Here is a 22,546-nt window from a genome sequence, read left to right on the forward strand (position 1 = left end):
TTTAAGGAAAGTGAAGTTAATATTATTATAATCTAATTTTAGTGACTATTAACAAAAATAAGGGTGTAACCTAATACCTATAAAAAAGACTTGCATATATGAAATAATTGGCATAGTTATATTTAAACACAAGTTAGGGGTGAAAATGCTGTTGCAAAATTTTTGAAAACTGTGCATGAGTTAAATATTACGCAGTCTTACAAATGAAGGACAATCTGACACATGCAACGACATGGATGAACCTTAAGGACATTATGCTAAGTGAAAAAAGTAGTCATAAAAGGACAAATACAGTATGATTCCACTTATATAAAGTACTTAGTCAAATCATTGAAATAGAAAGTAGAATGTTGGTTTTCAGTGTCTGGCAGGAGGGGAAATGGGGAGTTATGGTTTAACGGGTATAGAGTTTCAGTATTTTGAAATGAAGAGTTCTGGAGATGAATGATGGTGATGGTTGTACAATATAAATATAGTTAATACTACTGAACACATGCTTAAAAATGGTTAAGGTAGCACAAAAATTCTCCATTAGAAAAGCTGTTAAAGCTTAACTCCGAGAAAGGCAATACTGCTAAAAAGAGATTAAACAATGAAGTTAACGATGTTGATAATATAATGATTGCTTGAGATAACTATAAAAACAGTTTTTCAGAGACAATTGCTACCAATTAAGAAAGCTTAAAAACACACACACAAGCAAGCCTTTCTTTGGTTTGTCCCAACAGATAGAGAAGAAACCTTAACATATGGAGGTCTTTATTAAAATAGACTTGTTTATCTCCCATCTTGCCAAGGCCACAATTTGTAAGTTCATTTCCTGAACTGAGACAAACCTCAGTAAGCACCTGTTATGAGATTACAAAACACATAAAAAATAAAAATCTTAGTATTTGAAAGTTTACAACAAAGTCAGGTTGTTTGACTAAATGTATATTAAACGGTCAAGAGTTAGCAAGTTCTAGGTACAAAACCTAATATTCAAATATAGGAAGGTCCTTTCAGAGAAGAAAAGACCTGCAGCTGGCTTTGGAGGGGAAGGAGAAGCTAGTGGATGACAGTGAAGGAGGATGGGCCACCGGTTAAAAATAAATGACAGAGGAGCACACACAAAGACAGACCAGGAAGGTGTGAATTTAGAGAACAGCAAACAAACCAGCCCAAATCAGGTCAAGGACAAAGGAAGTAAAGCAGGAATGGCTTGTTTGAAGGCAAAGACAGAATTCTGAATTTGGTAGAGGGGACAACGGGATGGGAAGGCACATGGCTGTCACAGGAGTGGTCGCACAAAGCAGTGGTTGCACAGCTGGTAAATGAAAAGCAAAGAGGACACAAGAGAACCAAAAGCTGTTTGGAAATGATGATTCAAATTTTTAATGCAAGCTACTTACAGAGCTGTTTCAGTAAGAGCGTGGTGAACATTGTATGCTAGTATGGCGAATTTTCCTTACTTTAAACTTGCTCCCAATTGTTTTCATCGGTTCACATATGCATGACCCATTTCTGAAATTGGGGCAGGCCACTTTTGCACTCAAAGTCAGTACGCCACACCCCTGCCACACTACTGCCACACTCACCATTCTCAAGAATGTGTGATGGCTGATTGACAGAAATGGGCTTTTTGACAGGAAATTCCCAGGACCAAGTAACACATGTTGGAGAACACCACTGGAGAAAACGCAGCAGTACTATATTTTAGCTCAGCAGGAAAAGGAACTAGATTGTTCACTCTGTTTATTAATAGACCAATGTTTAGTCCAACAGCTCTAGTTTGCAGTGGAATTTTTTACTTTCTTTCCTGAAAACTGAAAGTCAGGTTAGTGCTTTTCTGCATAGTGCTTCTCTACAAATGCAGTAACTATTCACATTTGGTTTAGAGAGGTAGGTGAACATTTTTCAAAATAGGGTAGCCAATTTAAAGAATATTAGCCTTATCTTTTAGCTAAATACTATATATAACTATATATATGATATATAGATATATATAGTTGTTATATATATTATATATATAGTCTTAACTCAAAGGAGGCAATATACTGGTGAGACTTTCTGCATAAATGTCAGTTATTGTAATTATGGTAATAATGGGGGAAAAGATTAATTTTCAATGAATAATCACTTAAAAAAGATACTAGGTTCTTAATGGCACTAATCACTTTGATTTAAAACTAATAATTACAGAAGTAGAAATAAGATAATCTAAGCACTCAAATGGACATCATAAGAGCAAAGAAAGGAAGGGAAAAGGAGAGAGGAAGGAAGGAAGGAAGGAAGGAAGGAAGGAAGGAAGGAAGGAGGGAGGGAGGGAGGGGGGGAGGGAGGGAGGAAGGAAGGAAGGAAGGAAGGAAGGAAGGAAGGAAGGAAGGAAGGAAGGAAGGAAGGAAACTAGACCCCTTTAAACAAAGGATCACAACTTAATTTAATATTTTTACTTAAACAATTGAAAATCTTGTTAATTTTCAATAAATAAAATTTTCGTGGGTATACTATAGCTCAGAGACCATGAAATATTTATTCGTAGTCTAAAAAGTGTTTGTTTTAAATCTTGAGATATAAAGACTGAATATTCACGAAGAGATCCCTGCAGAGGGGTAGGTAAATGATCAGCAAGGTCCACAGTAGATCCTGCATTTACACATTGGGAACCCTCGCAAAAGCTGATTTGTCCCAACATTTATTCTGCTTCTGAACTTTTAGTTATAAGTTTCAAAGTCTGCAAGATACTTTATTGTAAAAAAAAAAAAAAAAAAAGACATTTTCTTCCCCTTTGTTTCTTTGTATACAACTTTTCTAAAGCCTTCTTTACTTTTAACGTGTGCCACCTGATTTCTCTATGAGGCCTTTCAGTCTCAATTCATGACAACCCGTGCACTTACTTTTTCTAAAAACTTAAAAATGGGTTTCTGAGTTACGTAGCAATGAACTTCATCCCTTTGCACAGCTTGAAGCAGACATTATAAATAGTAGGTAAATGAAAAACTGGGTTTAAAAACAAAAACAACAACTGACCAATCTATAGCAGGCTCAGCTTTTTTTGAGAGAGAGAGATTAAGGTACATGCAGTCAAGTGATATGAAGGTCACCAACAAAATGTTGCAATCTTAAAGTGCCATTGACATGCAAGCTGTGTTCAGCAGCAGCTTCAGAGTAATTCGTGTGACTCTCTATTCATTATTATTTCATCCCAAATCATTAATAAATGTACATCATGATGGTACATTATACTTACTGTAAAATATTTTAAAAATTAGGAGAATTATTTCTTTAAATTAAAATAAAAATACCTGATATAACTTTTTGAAATTCGGTTCCCCATACCTAGCTTCTGTAAGAGGAAAAGTGACCCCAAAGCTCAAGATTCCACAATTAGTTTCTACGTAATAGATATGACCTTTGACAAATCTGTCCTTTAATATTTCATTATCCACCTGCTGATGATGTTCAAATTACCAAATGGTTTCAGTTGGAAATTTTCTGATTTTCATGGAAAAAAAGCAAGAAGCCATCAGCTACCACATGTACAACATGTACCTTCAGCTTTCTAGGTCAAAATCAGAAGGATGTGTTCTTTGTACAGGACCCCACACATCTTCCACCCCGCTGCTGGGCTGTTTTCCCGTTGTCAATGACAGCTCCTCGCAAAGCAAACAGCTCCCCATTTTGCAAGGAAATGCTCATCTTCTCAGTCCATATTGCAAGTACGAAACTCCCTTGAGAGCCTTTCAGGGAGTGAATAGACTTGCAGCCAATAAGCACAAAGTTGACCTTTAAACCCCAGCCTTTAATAGAGCATTGGGTTATTTCAGTTTGTGTTTGCTCAACAGTTCCAGGGTCACAAGGGTCTGCGTTTACTGGGGTGGGGCAAACCCGAGAACCTTGCTCCAACTCCCTAACTGCAACTAATGGAAGAGGGTCAGGGGGCTGGGCTAGGACAGGCCAGTATCACAGGCTGTTAGAACACAACCTTTAGCATGTGGAGATGGTTGGAGTGCACAAGTCTGCTGACTGGCTCTTAGCAATCAACTTTGCAAGAAATGAGAAAGATTCTTAGGGGCCCAAGAGTGGAAGTTTTTTTTTCTCCACTTTCACCTTGTTACAGTGTTGTATTGAGTACCAGAGCTTGAGGCAAAAGGAGAAATCAGTAATACTTGTTCTGTCTTTATTAAAAGTATAAATATTTTATTTATAATGGATTTTTTACATTGATTTTGATATTTCAAAATGTTCCATTAAAATAATAATTACTTTGATTACTTAGTATTTTGGCGCCTAAGACGAGTGCCTCACTTACCTTACCCTTGTCCTGGTCCTGCTCTGTCACCTCACTGTTCCCATCCTACATCTTAACCTAAAATGGAGGCAGATTTAGGCAGGGTGGTGGAGATACTTGCAGCTGAGATAAGAAGCGGAGAAAAGCCCAGAGCACACAAGAAAAACACTACTGAGCGTCTACTATGTGCCAGGTACTATGCTATGAATTTTATGTGCGTTCGTTCTGGTCTTCATGTATGAGGAAGGTATACTAACCTCCAGCTGAAGAAGCTGAGGTTTCAACAAATGTATTCCTTCCCTTTTCCTCCATCCCAGGAACTGATCCTACAAACCATCTAGCACTCAAGACAGAAACCGGGAGTTGTCCGTGATTTCTCCTCTCCAACCCACTGAATATATGGCCAACACTTGTAACTGTTCGTGGACACCCAAGTAGTAAATGGGGAGGGGGGATAAAGGTCAAAAGATGGTCTGTTTGATGACAATTTCCACACTCTTTTTGCCATATCTGTCACCTCTCCAAGGAAAGTCAGGATCACCAAAGTGTTTTGGTATCTTATTGGCCAGTCAGCAGAGTTGAATTATTCCAAGTGCTGACTGTTTTGGAAGTTTATTTAGTATATTTTAGTCTGACCTTGAATGCAAGCTCAGTCTCTGGCTTGGGACACTACTCTGAGCACCATTCAATTTTTTATAACTCTGTGAGAGGATTCCTATTATTATTTCCATTTTACCACTAAGGAAATGGTGACATACAGAAACTAATTTGCCCATGGTCATACAGCTAGTAAGAGGGGTAATTAGCATTCTAATCTAGAACACATACTCTTAACCATTACATCATATTTCCAAAATAATCTCAAATCCATTCACCTTATTGGTTTTCCACTGCCCCATCTTAGTCCAAGCTACCATCATTGCTCACTCAGACAACTTCAAAAGCTTCCTAAAGGGTCATTTTGGTTCTGTTTCTACATTACTTTCACACATCAGTCTTCATGAGGCAGCCAACATAATCTTTTTATATCAGATCATATCATTTCCTCTGCTAAAATCCTCAAAATCATTCAACTACCTTCTGAATAAAATTTAAACTCCTTCATGTGGCCTACGACCTCCTACATGAACTACCTACTACTCTCTTCTTAGATTTGGTCTACTATCCTTCCCCTCATTTATCACCTTTCTTTCCCACTGGCCTTCTTGCCCTTCCTTGGACCTAGCAAACTTGTTCCTGTCTCATGGCCTTTGAACATGCTGTTCCCTCTGCCTGCCTGTTCTCCTCCCACTCTGGCTGGCTCCATCTAATTTTTCATATGTCTCAGGGACTTCTCCTGACCCCTCAGCCTAAAATAGGTCTCTCTATTATTCTCTCTTAGCACCCTCTTCTTTTCCTTCATAGCAATTTAAAAAATTGTAACTCTACGTTTATTTGTATTTTACTTTATTGCCTGTTAGTTCTATGAGGTACGATCAAGGTCTGTTTTATCCTCCATTTTACTCCTAGTCCCTAGGCCAGAGCCTGGAATATAGACAGTGCAATTATTTGTTCAGTGAATGAATTAACCCTGGGATAGCTCTTTTTAAAATTTCTACAAAGTAATTGAAGAAGTTAATTTAAATAATTAACATCATTGATTTTAGGGAGAAAGAGCCTTAAAAAGAATACACACACACACACACACGTATGTATGTATTATACTTCATTTCCAACATGTGAACAAGAATTATTAAACTAGTCAATATTTGGAAACACAAAGGAGAAAACAATAAAAGAAAATCTCTAGAGAATGATTTTTAAAAAAACCTTACAGTATATCTGGCTTTTTATTAAAGTTCTTTGTGTTGTTATTATGACTATCAATTTCAGTAAGATCGCAAATGTTCTTATTTAATCCAAGTGCATAGTGATGTTCCATAAATATCTATTAATAATAATGACGGATGATTTCAATCACGTCTTCCGACTATTTATCTCTCTTCATAACTTAGAGATTGATTTTCTCCTTAGTGCCAAATCTCTCATCAGGAAACAGCTGAACCATCTGCTAAACATGATTTTCTATGGTCCTGCTGTGTCATAGATGTTTTACGAGTAAAAACAGATTCTTTATGTCTCTGAATAAGGTAATTATTTGGCTTGAAATCAAGGTACATGTTCTTTAGGATTCCAATTCTTCTTCTAAAAAAAAAGAAAATAAATGCACTCAAGAATGGACTATAAAATGGGAGAAAAATTTTGCAAATCACATATCAGATAAGGGACTTGTAGCTAGAATACATAAAGAATTCAATAATAAAAATACAACACTATTTAAAAATCAGCAAAGGATATGAGAGGACATTTATGCAAAATAGGTCATAAGGAAAATGCAAATCAAAATGACAAGATACCACTTTATGCCCACTAGAATATTAATAATAAAAATGGAAAATATTAATTGTTGGCAAGGATGTGTAGAAATTGGAACCTTTATACACTGTTGATGGAAATGTAAAATGGTATAGAACTTTGGAAGACAGTCTGATAGTTCCTCAAAAACAGTCTGGTAAATATAAAATTACCATATGAAGTAGCAATTTTACTCCTAGGTATATTCTTAAGTGAAATGCAAACATACATCCACACAAACACTTGTACAGAAATGTTCATAGCAGCACTATGTACAATCTCCCAAAGGTGTAACAACCCAAATGTTATTGACTGATGAATGGAAAATAAAATATGGTATACCTATACAATGGAATATTATTCAGCAATAAAAAATAAGGTACTGATATATTCAACAATATGAATAAATCTTGAAAATTTAAGCGAATAAAAGTCGGTCACAATGGACAACATATTAAATGATTCCATATATATGAAATGCCCCAAATGAGGAAATTCACAGAGACAGAAAGTAGATTAGTGGTTGCCTAGGGTTGGGATGAGGTAAAGAGCCAGTGCTAACAAGTATCAGGTTTCTTTTATAGGTGATACAAATGATCTAAAATTAGACAGTGGTGATGGTTGCACAATTCTGTGAATATAATAAAAAAAGACACTGAATTGTACACATGAGTAAATGAGTAAATTGTATGGTATGTAAACTGTATCTCAACAAAGCCATAATTTAAAAAAGTAACAGAATATAGTTTTTACTGCTCCTTAACTAGACAAATGCTTGGCATTTACAAGAGTAAGTATGACTTAACCAAAGAGTATCTATAATTTGCTTTCAAGTACAGAAGATGAGTTTTAGATAAAACTTTCTCATAAAGAAGTTATGATTTCCTGTTCTTCTAATTCTTAGTCTCTTATCTCTGTCATTGTTTAGAGGTAGACTTGAAATCTTGGGGCCAGATTTATAGAATTTTAGAGTGGGACGAGATTAAGAGATTATGATTTTAGAGTAAGGAAACTAAATCCCATAGAGAATAAGCATCTTTTCCAAGATCATAAAGGTAATGAGTATCAGAGCTTTCCAGATCAAAGCTTTATTTTTAATTTTTCAACAGCTTATGAGATATAGAGTAGTGAATGGCATTTTCTAAAACAGCCCCGGGGCAAAGTTTTACACAACTAAGTTTCATGTGTAGATAAAGAATTCCACCCAAAGTATAAAAGGAGCAAGGATGAAGTCCACATAGTGGTAGCTTCTTCTTGAATCCATTCCTTCAATACGCCTTGCCTGAGTACTTGGCCATGTGTTAGCCACTATGGGAATAAAGACAACATTTTCATAAAGACTGCAGAGATTAGAAAATTTAGATTTGGTTCTCTAACATCAAGGGTTAGACCTTCCTCGGTGTTGAACACTGGGACTGGTCACCTCCATCATTCAGTTCCGAAGTAGTGATAGAAAGCATCTCAAAGGAGATGTTCACTTTGATTTTGAATTCTCTCTTCAAACTTCTCAGCAAAACTTTTCTCTTCCCTTTCCTTCCTTACCAAGTACTTGCTCTTGAGACCCTGAGAGATTTTACTCAGTTTGGGGGCTTCAATTATCCCATGTGCTCTCCTGTTGGCATCAGTGAGAAATATGAATTAAAAGGAGATTTTGTTTCTCAGTGTCCCTGAGAGTGGAGTGTGGCATAACTTCATTACTTATGGTTCAATTTAAAACACTGGCATCAATACAATAGTTTAAAAATAATCAGACTAGTCAAACTGTTCAGGTAAGAATTTTGACCCCAAAAGTTAATTTTTTACTTCTGCATTTCTTTGCTACCTCCCTTTTTCTATCTTCATCTATTTCAGCAAGTCTAAACTGCCTAAGAGAATTCTGGCTTCCTTCCAAGAGGATATTTTATTAGCAGGCAGAGAAGAGAACTGTATTATAAAATTCAGTGAAATACAGGATTGATTTTTACTACTCTATTTGTCTGGCTGAGGAGAAAATGGATGTGCCGGGCCCTGTGCTGGTGTTAATGGGATGAAGAACGTGGAGACACTGTTTTGACATCGCTTTTAGTACTCTACTCTCCGAAACATATTTTTAAAGCATTTCATCAGCTGCTTCACTAAATTTCTCTGCAAACTATTATCTTTTCACATTAGTCAGTAAAAAGGAGGCATACGGTCTTTTTAGATTCTCAGAGCAAGGCATTTAAAAATAAGTTGAAAGTGTTTATGAATCTTACAGGAATGCATTCATTCAATCTGCTTTGGTTGTTACCAGATAGAAATGGCCTTAAAAGGAAACCGGGCTCCTCTCCATTTTATGGGACTATGAAAGAGAGTTTTGTACATGATAGTGATAAATGTGTTTAACCATCTTCCTCTCATTCAGTGACCTGTTTGTATTTTATCCAGGTTGACTAATAATTCTCTCTGAGTTTTGATTCATTTGGCTGTTCGTATCCATCTTAAGTAGAGAGTAAAAGGGTAAAGGTGGTGAATTGTGAATCCATCTAATTTCTGATTTGTCATTCCAGAAATAGTTTTGAGGGAGAGACAATGAAACTAGTGCAAGTTGTGGGATTTGGGGTTTTGTCACAAATTGACAAATCTCACCTAACTATGTTATTAGTTAGGCTTTATTGGATACACACTATTTGGAAGGAAGCAAAGGAAGGAGGGAAGGGAATCTCAATAGAAAGGAGCCGAAAACACTTTCTAGGCCTATGCTTTTCTAAAACACCAGGTCAGATTTCCCAGTGAGGATATTTGCTTTTAGGAGAAGGTTGGGCACATTTGAAAGCTACATGAAATTTTTAGGGTCAGAACGGCGGCAACCATTCAGTCATTGCTTCAGTGTTTCAAAGCAGCATTTTTCAGATATTGATGAATCATCTGGGCATCTTGTTAAATGTAGATTCTGGTCTAGCAGGTCTGGGGTGGGGTCTGAGACTGCATTTCTAATAAGCTCCCAGGGGCTGTCTATGAGCCTGGCCCAGCGCCCACATGTGAATAGCAAGGTTCTAAAGAAATGTAGCAAAGAAAAAGGAAAACATTTTGAGGCGGAATGACAGTCATTGTGGGCTGATAATACCTGCCAGATAAATTATTTCAGTATCATTTTTCATTCCTAAAGATGAAGCAGCTGAATTTTGATTGCTTACAAGCTCTCTTCAAGCACATCTAGCAGGCTCAACACCCTGTAACTTTTACAGAAGACTGAAATTATGGTCTATATTCAATTGCCTTTGTATATTATTTTTTTAAAAGTTGCTTTCTTCTTCACAAGTGCAATCTTGCTGCTTCTTGGTGAGTTAAATATTTTCAACCCTTTCAGGCCACACAGTGGGGTACTAGTTAATGTATCGGCTGCTAATAGTTTAGCTATTAGTTTCAATTTACTCCATCAAATCTTTTATAAATGCTAAAATTGACTTAGTCAAGCATGATCTATTTTCCCCACAGTGCAGTAAATGTATCAATAGCCTGAAAGAATAAATCTTCCTCTGTGAGCACCCAATTTACTGCTGAGGAGTGATTTAAGCCCTGGAAGAATTAGATTTATATTGTTCAAAAACAAAAAACAAAAAAACAAAAACAAAAAGAAAACTCTAAACCAATAGTAACATAACAGGAAATATGATGTTAAGATAGAGCCTCAGATGTCCATGTAGTATGGCCTTTAATCCTCAAATATGTTACAAATTATAAATATTCTAAAAGGAAAAAAAATCAATGTACCTAGTTTTTAGACAAGTACTTACAATGTTAATATTAATCGAGAATGTATTTTTTAGTATTTGAGGGGCACAATACCACATTTTTACTTCCAAAATACATTTCGGTAAATAGAATAAAAGAATTAAATTTTAGCTATTCAGTTATAAGAAATCATTTAAACCACACAGATCAGACAGTGCCTAACACCTACCCATTGTCCCCATTACTTTGCTCCCAGTTCCCCGAAAAAGAATATTATTCTATTACTTTAAGATTCATTTAGCACATATTTAATGGCATATTAGGATGTATTATCTGGTGAACTCCATCATTTCAACAGCAGAATATAAAAGTTAAAATAACACGCTTATCTATGCAACTTATATATTTAAAATTAAGCAAAAGTTACTAGTTCTTTTCTTGTTTTATATAACACTGAGAAAATAAATCCACTGATTTAAATGATGAAACTAACATCAGCAGGGGCATTTTAGAGTTCAGAAGTGACCAGGAAAATAGTACTGAAAAACAATTCACTCTTAATTATATGCATTAATGATGGGAGTAGTGGCATAGAAAAAATTTAAACCATTGTGTTAGTTTTGTAATGTTCATAATTTTGCTTTGCACCAGAGTTTTTTTTAACATGTTGTACTAATATTTACACATTTTTATTTTGTTCTTTTTATCTACCCTAACCTAAGTGGTGAGAACATGAACGTTTTACTTCATGTTTCACTAAGTAATTGTTGGATACTTTGCGAGTTAATTATTTGGCTGTGAGAGAATATCTTGAGAATTATTCTGTAGTTATGATTCAGTATCGGTACTCAAATTGTGAGGGGTCTCGTCTAGAACTGGCTGGTTCTAGAAAAAAAATGAGGAACTGGTACAATGTATAATAAGTGCTTCCTGTCATCTTTATTTCCATTTATTAATAGTCTACCTGCGCAAAAATGTCACAGTCTTAGTTGATAAGTACTTCATTTGTTCCTCTTATAGGGTTATTTGTATTTTTGCAAAAGATTCCAGAATACTGAAGAATCGCAAAGACCCAGAGGATATTGCTCAATTATAGGAGTTTTCTGGCGAGAGACTCTATTTATTAAAATTTAATTTTAAATTCTGCATATCTTTTCAAATATGCTATTTTCTAGGCAATGGTATAGATTCTCAAATAGTTCTACAATTCCAAAAAATGTTAAGAAGCACTGCTAATAAAATAATTTAAATCAGTAAGAAAAAAATTAATTTATCAGAATCACTTTGGAGACGCGGGCCTCAGTGTCGGGTTTGGGAGTGAGGCACGCCTGGGTTCAATCCTGCAGTCTGCCGCTCGCTCATGGTGCCACTTCAGGCAAGTTACTTAACCTTTCTGAGCTACAGTTTCTTCTCTATAAAGTGAGGGTAAAACTAATGCCTTACCTCATTGGGCTGTTGTGAAGATGAAGTGTAATGTTTGTAAAGAGCTCAGCATAGAGCTGGCATACTATGCACTCCCAGTAAATAGTAGCTGCTACTATTATTGACATTACTATGATTTCCTTTATTTGCATTATAAAATACACTGTGAATACAAAGGCTTTCTCTAGCAAGTAAGAAGGCAGCTTATTCGAATACTTCCTGCAGCTGGCTAATAAAAAAGGGATAAAACTAATTAACTAATTAAGTCATCTTCGACCAAGTCAGAGCTAAATAGATTTGTTCTCTAAAGTGGTCTGATTTTATTTACTTTAACTATAGGATATCTAATCCAGTGACATGAAATAACTTTGGATTTTAAAGACTCACTGGCCTTTCCTAAATTCCAGAACAACCTTGATTTCTGTGCCTAGGGCTTTTCATACAGCATGCAAAATATGCAAGGATTTATATCTGGCTATGTTCAAGACATCTTTGTATTGAAAAACTGGTGTTCTCAAATAGCAATTAATGGGATTTATTAAAATTGTGGTCTATCTATAGCACAGACTGCCATATAACTATTTAAAATAATTCTAAGGAATAATGTTCAATGACATGAAATCATGTTCATCATACATTGAGGAAAAAGACAGTGCACAAAATTATGTGCACTGATCTCATTTTGTATAACAACGGGACATCAAAAACACATCGACATTTCAATGGTGGGTGGTGAGATGTTGGGTGAGTTTCTGCAATGAGCATTTATTATTTTTGTCATCAGAATAACAAAAAGTATTAAAAATGAATGGCTAACAATCAGAAACTTGCCAGTCATGTGATATCCTGGAAAAGGGCCTTTCTAGGCAAGAACGTGAGTCCAAAGACCAAGGCACAGGCATATTGAAATGATAATCTCAGACAAGTCACCTCTCCTTCTTCGGAACCAAATATTGGTCCTTGGAATTGAGAAGGTTTGAATAAATGATCTGTTTCTTTCAAGTCTGACATTCTGAAATTCCAGATGTATGGCCACATGTTGCAGAAAAACTATTTTGCGTTTTACAGGTTAGCCCGCAAATGTTAAGTAATGCCACAGAGTGACATTGGGATGGCATCTTTTTATCTTTAACATTTCCAGTATTGTTGATTTGTCTTTGAATAATAAAGATGTTATTCATTTGATAATTAAAAAATAAAAGGAAAAAATCATTTGAAATGGGTAAGGGGCTCAACATAAATATGGGCTCACAAACAAATTGAACAATTCGGTACATGTTGTATTTTTAAAATGGGTTAACATTTTATTTGACCTAAACAAATGAATCAAAAAAAATCACACAATTGATAGCCATAATCGTGGAATAAATAACTCATATGTCAAATAGAGAGAATTCATGTGAAGTAGATTGTTTTCTAAAGAAAATTCTCAGGAGTGAAATCTTTGAATTAAACAAAATTGTCGCTCACAGCACTTTGGGAGCTAAGATTGTACCCTGATCTAAACTATTAAAAATCAGGGAAATATCTATGTGATTATAATTGTTTTATGGAAATAAGTAGTAAGGAAGCCTCACATCCAAACAGAAGAAAATATGTTTTAAACTGCACCTTTTGGCCCTGTGTCTAAAACTAATGTGCTAAAACCCACTTTCCACTAGCCCTGCAAAAGAAAGAGGGGAGAAAATTTTTCTTTGCTGCCCAGATTCATGCCCTGGAACTAGTGGGCTCTTCAGCTGCCAATGAGAAGTTTCCTCGAGGTGCTTTTTAAAGGGCATTGAAAGGCTGCAGCAGTGACCCAGAAGCCTGGGAAAAATACCCAGTTTCTCAAGCTACCAGCCCCACCCCCTTCTGGGCAAGGCACCCAGCTGAGTGAAGCTAGTACCCAAAGCCGATCTGCTTCTATGCATGAGCAAGAACAACTTTCCACCCACACCGCGTAACCCTGCTCCTGTCACTGCTGTAGGGTTACACAATTTGGCTTCTCTCCTGGACAGAGGGGACATTCACCTACAGTATCTATTTGGGCCCTACTATTGACAAAGAGATTGGTTTGGCTTGATTTGTTAGAACACAGGCTGTTTTCTGGAGCAAGGGCCAGTTTAAGAAGAGAGGAAGAAGTATCTGTAACCTTAACAGAATGTTAAACGGATTAAGACTTCTATGTAACTTTGTTAGCAGAAACTCAAGTTTGAAGTGGAGGTGGGGTTCCCTCTTCACACCATCTCATTTCTAAATTTGACAATAATCTTTAAGGACAATGTGATATTTTAAAAGGCACAGGTAATTATGTTATTGTAACATGAAGCAAGTTTACAAAAAATAAAAACATGCTGCTTGGGCAATTTTTACTGTGATTAGAAATTACTTCAAAAATATACCTGATTTGGGCCTGGAGTCTCATGGTGGGCGAGCTAATTAGAAAGACAGTCTTGGAAGCTGTCGGTAAGAATTGCCAGCTACTCTCTAAGTATCAGTGAATACCATGGTGCAAAACTACTCATTTAGGTCCCATTACCACCACTTAGGACACTGATGCAGTAATCTATTAAATGCTATCCTTCATGAAAGGGTTATTGACACTTCGACAATGCCTAAGAACTCCCTTAACTTGTTGCATTAACTTGGTTGCTATGGTGCATCTCAAACAAATGCCCAGATAAAGATAAATTTAGGTCATTAAATTTTGACCCAAATAATTAATGGTGATGACAGTTTTTTTCCCAAGTCTCCCCTTATATCTTATTTAACCTAACACGAATACTGTTATTTTAGTTTTGTCATATTTACCTGATATACCTATTTCCATCCCATTACATTCAAATATTTTGAGTCACTATGATTTAAGTATAACGTTTGTAAACAGTATAGAGCTAGAGCTCATTTTCTTAGGCAATCTGACAATCTTTGTCTTCAGCTGGAGAGTTTAGTTAATTTACTTTTACCGTGGTTAAATATATATGTAGACTTATTTCAGTTGTTTTATTGTGTTGTTGTTTTCTATTGGCCACGCTTTTTTGTTGGTATTTTTGTTTCCTTGTTTCCTGCTGTCTACTGAATTGAACAATTGAATTTTCTTTATCCCCCTACTGGATTGGAAGTCATTCTATTTCCATGCAAGTTATCTCTAAATTTGTACACCAACAAAAATTTAAAGAGAATCATTATCCCTATCCTTCTCTAGAATAATACAAAGACTGAGGAGGATATTACTTCTGTCTCCTCCTCATTCTTTGCTATCATAGTACAGTAGTTAAGTTCTGTATGATTCTTAACTGTATTATTTAAACACTCACCAAAATAGTTACTATTACTGTTGTTGTTGATTTTACCAACAGTGCTTATTTAGATTTCCCATCATACTAGTTCTTTTTCTCACTATTTTCCCCTGCAACTTACCCCTTTCCTTCTTGGTTCAATGATCTCTTCTCATTGCAGTAGATCCTTTAGTACTTTCTTTAGCAAGGTTAACTAATCCAGTCTTATTTATATGAATAGATTTTTAGTTTACCTTCACTTTTTAATTACACATTAACCAGGACAGAATTTGGGGTTGACAATTTTGCTCAGCATTTTGAAAATCACATTCTGCTGGTATCTACCATCTACTGTTGCCGATGAGGAGTCAGCTTGCTGTTTGTGATTTCTTTTCAAGTAATGGTATCCCCACCCACTTCATATTTGATTGACTGCATTCTCAACAGGATGAGTCTAAGTGTGGATTTGTTTTTATTTATCTTGTCTACGACTTAGAGTTTTCCTTTAGTTTGAATCTCCGCATGCTAGCTGTAGGCCAGGTGATTTCATCAGCACAATCTTCAAGTTGTCATTTTTTCCCCTCATATATATCTAGACATCTCTTTCTCCAGACTTAAAAACAAATTATTTTTGGTTTTTACTTTTGTCAAATTTATACTTGCATATGGTTTAAAGTATGAAATAATTTTATAAGATTCATTATGAAAAACTGCTCTCCCATTCCCCCTCCCATCTCCTCCTCCCTAGAGATAACCACTCCAAGCTCTTCCATTTATTTATGGAAAAGACGAGTATACCTCCATGTTCATAATAACATGACTGTATTATGGGACATTTCAGTTTTAGGCAGTATCTATTTACTTCCCACTACGGAGGATGAGACTCAGCTCATTTCTCTCTCTGCCCACCACACATGTGCAGCCTTCTGAAGTAGTTAATGGGTTCCTTCTGTTCATTTTCTCTGTTCTCCCTTTTTGATATTTTAGTAAGATATTTGGCTGATCTTTTATGTATCTTATTTTTTTTCTTCCCCTATTTACCATCACCATCATTTTCTCCTCTTTTCTGAGAGATTTTCTCAACTTTACCTTTTACTTTGTAGATTGATATGGTTGGGCACAATTCAGGGTACCTCCTGTTCAATAACTTTAGGTCTTTCTTCTTGGGCTGCTCAGATTTCCCAGAAAAGACTTTTTCAAATTATTTCCTTGCATAGTGACAGGCCTGGAGGCTAGGGTTCTGGAAACCCAGTAGGGGAGAGGGTCTAGGAATTGTGTATCTAGTATGCACAAATTTATCTAGTCTCACACACACACATACACACACACACGTGTTTGTTTGCCAAGCTGACTATGAGTACCACTATTCTTGAAAACAGATCACACATCACCTCCTCTGGAAAGTTCTCTATGATCTCCTCAGTAGACACCATAATGGAACCATCTCAAAGAAGCCAGGGTTTCTCCCTCTCCTAGCCAGTAGTTCCCTGCCTCTGTAATTACCTAGTTAGACATCCATCCTCCTCCAGAACCAGCTCTCTGCATTTTGGATTTCTGGGCTCTTGGCTCAGTTACTAGTATACAATAAGCTCAATAGATTTATGAGCTGTTAATTAACTTAATGAGGCAGCCCAGGTAAGGGAGCTGCTTGTACATGCAGGAGCCACACGGGAGCTGGGAGAGCACTTCTCAGCTGCCATGGGCCTTTGACATTGACATTAGTCCTATCTCTGGCTGTGCGACTTCACCAGAAACCACATCTTTTCCCCTCAGATGTCTGGTTTTTCTTGTTGTATTTCTAAATGTAAATCAGGGAAAGCATTCAATCTACTTCTTAGGAGTATAATGAAATATCTCTGAGAATTTCCACTATTGTTTTAAAATGTGAAGATTTCACATATATGCCAAAATCGAAATATGTCATTACTAAGGATAACTGAGGTGTAAGGAAACTGGGAAAGAAACAGCTACTGGATATAAGAGTACATTTTATTAATTTACTTAGAGGAAAGTGTCGAAGTGTGACAAACTATGAACAGGTGTCTGTGCTGGTGAAAAGTGAGGTATAAGTGAAGAATAAGAAACAGTTTGGGTAACTTATTTTTACAACTGCCTTATCTGTGACAGGTATAATCTTTTAGAATCTACATAAAACTTCAAGGGGGAAACAATCAATATGATAAAGACTGACACTTTAATGAATGAAATAAATGTTGTACAGAGTTGTAAAATTTTAAAGTCAGTATCAGTAAGTCCAGCCTCCCCCGCAAGGTGTGGATGCTGCCCTTGTCCTCACAGAGGCCATTAAGGTTCCAAGAAATATTCCCAAAGCTGAAGTTCTGGCACCGTCCCTGGACCCCATAACCTACAGGTAGGTTTTCTACTCTGAAGGCACAGTGCGACCCACACTAACTTTACCTACGGCTACTAGTTTTGAATATCACAGAAGCCTACCGACCAAACACAATCTTCAAAGCAACTCCATTAGAAAAGGATTGTCTCTATTTTAAAGGTGAAAGTACTGAGCCACAGAGAAGTTGGGAATATCAATAAGGACTCACAGCCAATGAGTGGAGCAGTGCCAACACCGCGGAGGGCGCATCATGTGCTATTTAAGGATATTGACTCTATACCGCTGTCCAGTTCCACCACTTACTAGATATGTGACCTTAGAAAGTTGCTCGTCCTCTCTGAACCTACTTTATAAAGTTATTTGTTTTGAGGATTAAATGAGTTAGCATGTGTAAAGCATTTAGAACAGTGCTGGTAGTTAGTAAGCATTGTTGAAGTATTTGTTAAATATATAAAAGGATGGCAGAATTATCAGTCAAATTCAGGTTTATCTGGTTCCCATGTATATACTTTTAACCAAGACTCTTCACCATGTTGATTTCTCAAGTGTCTAAAGGCAGCTACTATAGCTCCGAAGTGTTTCTTCTAGAATTTGGGCCTCCAATGTGTAGCTCATGCAACGTTGTGGGTTTGAATCCTTTTTCAGGCTTCTTGATTTGAACCCACCGTCCCAGCCCACCAACAGCTCTCTAAATCCACACTCTGTTGTTGAGCATATTGGCTCTTGACTCCAGCTTTAAGAACCCTGAATGTTTGATAAGCATGTCATTCACGTCTTCACGGTACCACCCTAATGTCCACACAAAGCTGGGCAGAAAGCCAGAAGTCCTCAGCAGATCTTTCTCCTCCAGTCTGATGTTGATTCATGAAAACATTCCATACATATGGTTGTTCAACTTACGGAATTTCCTGACTCTTGTCAGCCTGCAAATCTCCATCTTATCCAGGAGGAAACCATGAGAGACTTGCTTTATTCTAAGACTCTGAATAAAAGCTAAAAAAAAAAAAAAAAACGTTCCTCATGAGCAGAGAAGCTATGGATATTCTTCTTAAGTTTCCCTTTCTCCCTACCTTTTTCCTACTCCTCCTCCTCTCTAATCAGCAGAAAATGGCCTGGAAGCCAGGCATACCTTCAAAACTTTTGGACTAAAGGCACAGCTCTGCTTAGACCAGTTGTTTTTTGGTTTTTTTTTTGTTTTGTTTTGTTTTTGGTCTTTATTTTTACAGAACTGGAAATAGTAAAAAAAAAAAAAAAAAAAAAAAGGAACTTTTCCAAATTTCATATCAGCTAATTAGTGGGGATACCCATATTTACATTCAGGTCTGTCTACCAAGGTTCATACCTCATTTGCTCTGTTATATTAATACTATTGTGGCTGCATGCAGCAGAATAAATAAAGAAAATATTCAGATGATTTTTGAGACCCTGACCACCCTAACCTACTCTTTAGTTCAGAGAATACTAAACTTAGAACAACACATATGGTCAAAACAACACATATATCAGCTAATTGAATGATAACATCTTGAAACATCTATGGGGATGTAGCACATGGTGCTCTTCTAGAAGAATCCTCTAAGGTACCCAGACACATCTGGCCACAGTTCATTCTATCCTGAAGGATAACAGCCCCTACAAAGAAAAGTCAAGGGTGTAAGAGGCTAGAACACAAAGCCAATTGTCTCCTACTGCTCTTTCTGCCAGTCTTCAAAAAGTCAAGTCCTGGACTTGTTGAAGAGTGACTCATCTCTTTATGGAAAGAATGCCAAAATCAACTGTACAAAGATTTCTTTTCTTGCATCCTTAATTCCTGAGGACCTTATAGTCATTTAATGTAAGCAATTATGAGTTTACATTAAGTGACTGTAAGGTCCTCGGAAATCAAGGGAACAGTATCTAGGTCTTATTGCAGGCAGATTTCAAGGGAATCTAATCAATCTGATCGACAGAAAATTCAGTTTTATTTGGTGAAATTAGTAGCACTAATTTCTGTTAAGCTCTAAACTGTAATTTAGCACTTTTGTGTCTTCTTTGCCAAATTCTTCGACCTTCCTAGCTTGGGAGACCCAATAGGAACTTGTCTATGATTCCACCATCTGCCTTATTTTCTCATGTACAATCTATTCTTTCCTGTTCTCAATGTCAAGAGATCGGCCAAAGCTTCCTGGGAGGATGGGTATTGTAATTGAGAAATAAAGTAAACTATGAAGTCCAAATGACAAATTACACAGATAAATACAATTTTGCCATTTTAAAATATAATAGTAGAAAATATTTGTCATCAACTTTATTTTGAAAACCTGACACTTTCTTGAAAGAAAACTGTTTTGATATTTTGATTTTCAAAATACTATTAACAATATATTTATGTATATAGTCTCAGAACTCAGAACTCAAGTTCACTGTGTGCTTTGTTTTATATATTATGCTAAACTTGCCAATCAGGAAACACTCTTACGCAGTTCCCTTGATTATTGAATGAATTTTCTGATTTACTGTTGAATAGAAAACGAATAAGTCTTCAGAACGCATACAGTACCCGTTCAAAAGGATGAAATTGAAGCCAAAGGAAACATAATGGGGTAATATCTTGAGGATTTAATCCTCTTTGGGTATGGACACAGGATAAGAAAATACATGGCACTCAGGCCATTGCTCTCTGTATTCCATTACTAATTGTTAGTAATAAGCTGTTGTTATTACTAATCAATCACAATGCTTTACTGCTCAGCCCAGAGATTCCACCTTACAATACTTCTCAAAGACATCAGCTACCAATACCTACTTGAGTTGGCATAAAACTATTTACCATCTTAGGCTTTGCTATAGATCTACCAGAATTTGTAGGATTAATAGCTACTGTGAGGGTTCAGGTTTCTCATGATGAGGGGTGGTGGGCAGCTACAATAATCCAAATACATAATACCTCCAGCAGGATTTTATCTTTGATTCTTCATTTAAAAAAAAATCTCCAATTTTTTGTTGCATTGGAAGACTGTTGCAGACCATGCATACTCTGTGTAGGTAACTGTGGAACTGGAAGTACAGGGAGAAGTTCAGATTTACAGATGGGCACAGTTAATCCAACTGTGTGAACTTGTATCAGATTGGTGCATGTTGAAACATTCACTTTCCTTACTAATTTTAAAAGTGTATATATGAAATCTGTCCATTATTCTGTAGATAGAAGAATGACTTAATGCAGTGAGCTGCACTTTTTAATTGAAAGACATCTATAATAAATCACAAAGGAAAACTACTATACTAACAGTGGTTTCCTACAGCTAATGTCCTAAAAACAAAATGTTCTATTTGGCATGGACCTCAAAATTTGTTATGTCCTCATTAGTCTTGAGGGCAGCAGCGTTCCTTTACACAACTGTAACCATCATGCAGTATGAAGCAAATGCCTGAAATATGAAGTTAGGATTTTTTTCCCGAACAAGTGAAAATAATTGCTAAAAGTACATTATAGCAAATATGAATAACTATAAGTTGATATTCAAATTAATGCTTTATTTGGTAAAATGAAAGCAATTTATAAAAAATCAAACCACAATATTGAGGAATTGTAATTCATTCTATTTAGAAATAAATGTTATAAAGTGCTATCATTTTTAATATCTCCAATATTCTTTCTCATAGATTTTGAACTATTTATAAGATATAATCAATATAAGTTCAAATGATGTATTCATATATACTAAAATTATGTAACTTAAACATATGTAAATATATATATTATACATATATATTATATATATGCTCAAAAGGCTGTGCATTAAGAAAAGGATTAGCTTTGGAACAAAAAACAGGATAGTTAAAAAGTGAGCAAAACCACATTTTAAACTCACCAGAGAGGGAACACTAGTTTTCTCACCTTTTATAGTAAGCAAAATTCTTTAAAAATTCTCCCCAAATACTGCCTTGTTAAAAAATATGACCACATCATTTTTTTAAAAAAATAATAAACCTGAAATTCTATGTAATTGACATCCTCAGAAGAAAATAAATACTTTTACTGTTCCTTAAATGCAAGTTTCAAGTCATGTTTAATAAAATATTGCTTTAAAAAACTCACTCGCATCTAAGTAAAAATGCCAGTAAACAATCATTTCACCAGAATCAGAGGAAGATCATGGGGGAAGTTCACAAGGGGCTCAGAGCGAGCAGTCCAGCTGCCACTCTCACAGGGCAAAGGCACTTTCAAAGACAACTCTTTGGCACAGATCCCGCCTGCGAGATTGAAAGCACTACCCTGTAACCGTGTCTCATCCTGGCATTAGCACCCTCCTTCGCGAAGCGCCTGGTTTCACCCCCGCGGACTAGTTCTTTCCCACACGTGGTGAAATCTGACTCTCCGAGATCTCAGCGCCTCAGCTTCGCACAGACCCGTGCTTGAAGAGTGACACGGTTTTCTTTCCTTCCACAGGGCGTTTAGTATCTTCAGAAGGATTAATGCTAAGAACTTGAGAACAGCTTTGAAAGTTCCATTATCTCAGTATCTTGAACACTCATTTCGCTTTGTGGATTTTGAAAACTAAAAGTTTCATTTTAATTTAGCATTTCAGTGCTTGCCATCTTCAGTCGGAGAGGCTGAAACAAAATATTAAAGTGAAAAATTTACTTTTCAAAATCCACAAAGCTGAATGAGTGTCGAAGAAATTGTGAATGATCAAACTTCCAAATTTTTTTCTAAGTTTGTACCATGTATGCTTCTGAAGGTATGGAAACTTAAAACTGCACTGCACTTTTGGGACACCCTGGGGAATTTGAGGTGGGGGTTCAGAATTATTATTCTCCTTAACTTTAAGCATGTCCTTTGGTCAACCTACAGTTTTTATTATTTTTTCTTGATTTATGATGAGCTTTTCTTTAAAGGCATTTTTTCTTTTCAAGATTTTTAGTATTCTCTGATAGAGCATTGTTTCTGAAATTGAGTGAAAAATTAAATTTCTTATTGTCATTAACTTGCAATCGAGATCATTTTAACATTCGTATCTGCTATTTAGACATGTTATTGCTCAGGAATCTGAACTGGAGAATTATAATCTCATGATCTTGGGTGGGAGTCAAGTGGCCAAACTGGATCAAATGTATATGTTCAACCTAAAAAACAACACTGATCTCTATCTATCTATCTATCTATCTATCTAT

General features: G+C 36.1%; 1 protein-coding gene across 6 annotated transcripts in view; it reads right to left on the reverse strand.

Moving 5' to 3' along the window:
• THRB (thyroid hormone receptor beta) overlaps positions 1-22,546 on the reverse strand; it is a 319,642-nt gene that overhangs the window by 281,045 nt on the left and 16,051 nt on the right. Inside the window, exon 1 of one of the 6 annotated variants that reach the window (XM_016124880.2) lies at positions 3,532-20,918. The exons of the other annotated variants lie outside the window; for them this stretch is intronic. The gene's annotated coding sequence lies outside the window, so the exon portion shown is untranslated. Of the gene's footprint in view, positions 1-3,531; positions 20,919-22,546 lie in introns of those variants that run through there. 6 annotated transcript variants of the gene reach the window in all.

The sequence above is a fragment of the Rousettus aegyptiacus genome, unplaced genomic scaffold (assembly GCF_014176215.1).
Source record: "Rousettus aegyptiacus isolate mRouAeg1 unplaced genomic scaffold, mRouAeg1.p scaffold_m13_p_4, whole genome shotgun sequence".
Classification (NCBI taxonomy): Eukaryota; Metazoa; Chordata; class Mammalia; order Chiroptera; family Pteropodidae; genus Rousettus; species Rousettus aegyptiacus.